The sequence below is a fragment of the Rhinopithecus bieti genome, unplaced genomic scaffold (assembly GCF_001698545.2).
Source record: "Rhinopithecus bieti isolate Rb0 unplaced genomic scaffold, ASM169854v2 scaffold_63346, whole genome shotgun sequence".
In the NCBI taxonomy this organism is placed as follows: Eukaryota; Metazoa; Chordata; class Mammalia; order Primates; family Cercopithecidae; genus Rhinopithecus; species Rhinopithecus bieti.
The window spans coordinates 149315-155204 of NW_016824019.1; the positions used below are offsets into that span (position 1 = coordinate 149315).

A 5890-nucleotide genomic window follows, 5' to 3' on the forward strand; every position below is an offset into this window, starting at 1 on the left:
CTCCGTCTCAAAAAAAAAAAAAAGAAAGAAAGAGTAATAGCTATAAGGATTGACCTGGAGAGATAAGTATGAGATATTATTTTATCAATAATATGACATATTATTGTAAGATAATAGGCAAGTTCCACAGAAAAGCATATAGTATGATTCTGCTTGTGTGAAAAGCAAATTTAAAAATCCCTATAATCTGTTTATATATTGTGATGGTTAATTTTGTGTATCACCTTGGCCAGGTTATGGTGCCAAGTCGTTTGCTCAAACACCAGTCTAGATGTTATTGTAAAGATATGTTTTAGATGTGACTAACAATTAAATCACTAGAGTTTGAATAAAGCAGGCTACCTCTATAATGTAAGTGGGCCTCATCTAATCAGTTGAAAGCATTAAAAACAATGACTGAGGTTCACTGAAGGAGGAGGAATTCTCAAGGCTGCAACATTAACTCTCACCTGAATTCAGATTTCAGACTTGCCAACCCCCACAATCTCCTGAGCCAATCCCTTAGAATAAACCACCTCTGGTGAGAAACTCGAAGCTTTCCCAGTAAGATTAGGAAAAAGGCAAGAATGTCCCCTCTTACCACTGCTTTTCAACGTTGTAATGGCAGTCATAGCTAATGCAATAAGACAAGAAAAAAAAGTAAAAGATATACAGATTGAGAAGGAAGAAATAAAGCTGTCTTTGTTCACAGATGGCATGGTCATCTATGTAGAAAATTCAAGAGAGTTGACAAACACTCTTGGAATTAAGAAGTCATCATAGAGAAGTTGGTGCCAGTGACCAGAGGCAGCGGCAGTGAGTGGGTCCTTGTGGGCTAGAAGAACCCTGCAAAAATGTCTCTCTATCCATCTCTTGAAGACTTGAAGGTAAACAAAGTAATTGGGGCTCAAAATAATTTTTCTGCAAACTCTGCCAATCCAGCAATTTTGTCAGAAGCTTCTGCTTCCATCTGACAAGATGGAAATCTCTATCCCAAACTATATCCAGAGCTCTCTTAATACATGGGCCTGAGTTTAAATGAAGAAAAAATATGTGTAAATGTGGTCATGGTTTCTGGTGCACCAATTCAGGGGCAGCTGGTAGCAAGAAGTTCCAGTATGAACTATATGGTGGCTCCTGTAACTGGTAATGATGTTGGAATTCATAGAGCAGAAATTAAGCAAAGGATTCGTGAAGTCATTTTGTGTAAGGATCAAAATGGAAAAATTGGACTCAGGCTTAAATCAATAGATAATGGTATATTTGTTCAGCTAGTCCAGACTAATTCTCCAGCCTCATTGGTTGGTCTGAGATTTGGGGACCAAGTGCTCCAGATTAATAGTGAAAACTGTGCAGAGTGAAGCTCTGATGAAGTGCACAAGGTGCTCAAACAGGCTTTTGGAGAGAAGAGAAGATTACCATGATCATTCGTGACAGGCCCTTCAAACGGATGATTACCATGCATAAGGATAGCACTGGACATGTTGGTTTTATCTTTAAAAATTGAAAAATAACATCCATAGTGAAAGATAGCTCCACAGCCAGAAATGGTCTTCTCACAGAACATAAAATCTGTGAAATCAATGGACAGAATGTCATTGGATTGAAGGACTCTCAAATTGCAGACATACTGTCAACATCTGGGACTGTAGTTACTATTACAATCATACCTGCTTTTATCTTTGAACATATTATTAAGTGGATGGCACCAAGCATTATGAAAAGCCTAACGGACCACACCATTCCTGAGGTTTAAAATTCACGGCACCATGGAAATGTAGCTGAATGTCTCCAGTTTCCTTCTTTGGCAACTTCGGTATTATGCACATGTAGCTTTCCCAGAGCCAGCGAGCATATGCTGCATGAGGACCTTTCTATCTTTTTTTTTTTTTCTTTTCTGAGATGGAGTCTCACTCTGTCACCCAGGCTGGAGTGCCAGTGGCACGATCTCAGCTCACTGCAACCTCTGCCTCCCGGGTTCAAGTGATACTCCTGCCTCAGCCTCCTGAGTAGCTGGGATTACAGGCCTGCACCACCATGCCCGGCTAATTTCTGTATTTTCAGTAGGGACGGGATTTCACCATGTTGGTCAGGCTGGTCTCGAACTCCTGACCTCGTGATCCATCCGCCTCAGCCTTCCAAAGTGTTGGGATTACAGGCGTGAGCCACCTTGCCTGGCCTTCTATCTTACGTTATGATTGGGAATCTTACTATTTCATCTGATACCTTGTTCAGATTACAAAATAGTTGTAGCCTTATCCTGGTTTTACAGAGGTGAAAGTTTCAAGAGATTTACTGACTTTCCTAGAATAGTTTCTCTACTGGAAATCTGATGCTTTTTTAAGCCATTGTGATTAGGATGACTGATACAGGTATAGCTTTGTGTGAAAACCAGTCACCTTTCTCCTAGGTAATGAGTAGTGCTGTTCATATTACTTTAGTTCTATAGGATATTTGCATTTTTAACATGCTGCCATAGTACCTTTAGAATGATTGCCTTTGATTTTTTTAAAAACTCTGTTTGTGTGTGTGTGTGTAACATGCCAATTAAGAACACCGGTTTCATTCCACGTAAGTATCAAACAGTGTATGTAGGTTGCAAGAAATTGTGATGATTGTTCTTAAATTTTGACTACCTTCACTTAAAAGGCAACACCTTGAACTGTTGCCTTAACTATGTTAAGCATCTAGACTAGAAGCCAAAATATAATTATTGTTGCCTTTTAAAATCCAAAATGTAGTTCTCTATTAACCTGAAATGTACACTAGCCCAGAACAGTTTAATGGTACTTACTGAGCTATAGCATAGCTGCTTAGTTGTTTTTGAGATTTTTTAGTCAATGCATAATGGAAACTTCTTTCTTCTAAAAGTTGCCAGTACCACTTTGTGAGAAGTGAATCACTATATATTTAATGTAAAAGTTATTACACTAAACAGAATAAACTTTTGACTCCTCTTTTGTTCATTTGTGGATTAAGTGGTATGATACTTAATTTTGGCATTTGACTCTTAAGATTCTGTAACCTAGCTACTTTGGGATGGTCTTAGAATATTTTTCTGGTAACTTGTTCCATTTCCTGACTCCTTGCAAACAAAATGATAGTGACATTTTATCCTGACTTTTTTCTTCTTTTTGGTTTATGTCTATTCTAATTAAATATATATACATAAAGTTAAAAAAAGTCATCATATCCAGGTTGCAGGATATAAAGTTAATATACAAAAGTCAATTGCTTTCCTAATATATCAAAAATGAACAAGTGGAATTTGAAACTTAAAATATACATTTACATTAGCACCCCCAAAAACGAAATACTTCAGTATAGATTTGACAAAATATGTACAAGATACACAGGAGGAAAGCCGTAAAACGCTGACAAAGGTATAAGTATCAAGGAAAAAGTAAATAAATGAGGAGCTGTTCCATGTTCATGGATAGTAAGGCTCAATATTGTCAAGATGGCAGTTCTTCCCAACTTGATCTATAGATTTAATGCAATCACAATCAAAATCCCAGCAATTTATTTTGTAGAGATTGACAAACTAATTCTAAAGTTTATACAGAGAAACAAAAGACTGAGAATAGCCAACACAGTGTTGAAGGAGAAAAACAAAGTTGAAATACTGACACTACCCAACTTAAAGACTTACTATAAAGCTACAGTAAGCATGTGGTATGGATGAAAGAATAGGCAAATAGATCAATGGAACAGAAGAGAGAGTCCAGAAATAGACCCACATACATACAACTGATCTTTGAGGGAGCAAAAGCACTACAGTGGAGAAAAGATAAACATTTCAACAAATGGTGTTGAAACAACTAGATATCCACATGCAAAAAAATAACTCTAGACACAGACCTGACACTCTTCATGAAAATTAACTCAAACTGGATCACAAACCTAACTGTAAAACACAAAACTATAAAACTCCTAGAAGATAACTTTGGAGAAAATCTAAATAACCTTGGATTTGGTAATGACTTTTAGATACAACACCAAAGGCATGACCCATGAAATAACTTCATGGACTTCATTAAAATGAAAAATTCCTGCTTTGCAAAAGACACTATCAAAACAATAAAAAGACAAACCACAGACTGGGAGAAAATATTTGCCAAAGGCATATCTGATAATGGGCTGTTATCCAGAATATACAAGGTAAAACTCAACAATAAGAAAAGAACCAGATCAAAAAATAAGTCAAAGACTTTAACAGATACCTCACCAAAGATAGGTGGCAAATAAGCATATAAATGGTTTCATTTCCTGTGGGGAGCCAAAAAAATTAAGAAAAGAAAAAAAATTTTTTGAAAGATGCTTGCATTGTATGTCATCAGGGAAATGCAAATTAAAACAAGATACCAGTACATATGTATTAGAATCGCCAAAATCCAGATTAAAGATTTAAATCTAAGACCTCAAATTATAAAAATCCTAGATGAAACCCTTGGAAATGTTATTCTGGATATCAGCCTTGGCAAAGAATTTACTACTAAGTCCTCCAATAGCAACAAAACAAAATTGACAAGTGGGACCTAATTAAACTAAAGAGGCTTGGAAAGCAAGAGAAACTATCAGCAGAGTAAACACACAAGTTACAGAATGGGAGAAAATATTTGCAAACTATGCATCCAACAAAGGCCAAATATCCAGAGTTTATAAGGATCTTAAACAACTCAACAAGCAAAAACCAAATAACCCTGTTAAAAATTGGGCAAAGGACATTAACAGACGCTTCTCAAAAGACAACGTGCATGTGACCAAGAAACATAAAAAAAAAGCTCAACATCACTAATCATCAGAGAAATGCAAACCAAAACCAAAATGAGATACCATCTCACACTAGTCAAGATGATGATTATTAAAAAGACAAAAAAATAACAGATGCGGCCGGGCGCGGTGGCTCAAGCCTGTAATCCCAGCACTTTGGGAGGCCGAGACGGGCGGATCACGAGGTCAGGAGATCGAGACCATCCTGGCTAATACGGTGAAACCCCGTCTCTACTAAAAAATACAAAAAACTAGCCGGGCGACGAGGCGGGCGCCTGTAGTCCCAGCTACTCGGGAGGCTGAGACAGGAGAATGGCGTGAACCCGGGAGGCGGAGCTTGCAGTGAGCGGAGAGCCGGCCACTGCACTCCAGCCTGGGCGGCAGAGCAAGACTCCGTCTCAAAAAAAAAAAAAAAAACAAAAAAAAAAAAACAGATGCTGGCAAAGCTGCAGAGAAAAGGGAATGCTTATATACTGTTGATGGGAATGTGAATTAGTTCAGCCACTGTGGAAAGCAGTTTGGAGAATTCTCAAAGAGCTAAAACAGAACTACTGTTCAACCCAGGAATCCCATTACTCGATATAAACCCAAAGGAAAAGAAATTGTTCTACAAAAAAGACACATGTACTTGAATGTTCATCACAGCACTATTCACAGAATCAACCTAGGTGCCCATCAGCGGTGGATTTGATAAAGAAAATGTAGTACATATACACGATGGATTACTATGCAGCCATAAAGAAAAACAAGATCTTGTCCTTTGCAGCAACGTGATTGGAGCTGGAGGCCATTGTCCTAAGCAAACTAACACAGGAACAGAAAACCAAATACTGCACATTCTCACTTATAATTGGAAGGTAAACATTGAGTTCACATGAACACAAAGAGAGGACCAACAGAACTGAGGACTACTAGAGGGAGGAGGGGAGAAGAGAGCAAGGGCTGAAAAATATCTATTGGATACTATACTCATTACCTGGGTGATAGGATCATTTGTACCCCAAACCTCAATGTCACACAATATATTCATGTAACAAACCTGCACATGTATCCCCTGAATCAAAAATAAAAGTTGAAATTATAAAAAAAAAAAAAAAGAAAAGAAATTGCCACAGCCACCCAACCTTCAGCAACCACC

General features: G+C 37.7%; 1 pseudogene; it reads left to right on the forward strand.

Moving 5' to 3' along the window:
• Positions 1–833: 833 nt before the first annotated feature.
• Positions 834–1768, forward strand: LOC108521993 (syntenin-1 pseudogene; annotated as a pseudogene).
• The last annotated feature ends 4122 nt before the right edge of the window (positions 1769–5890 follow it).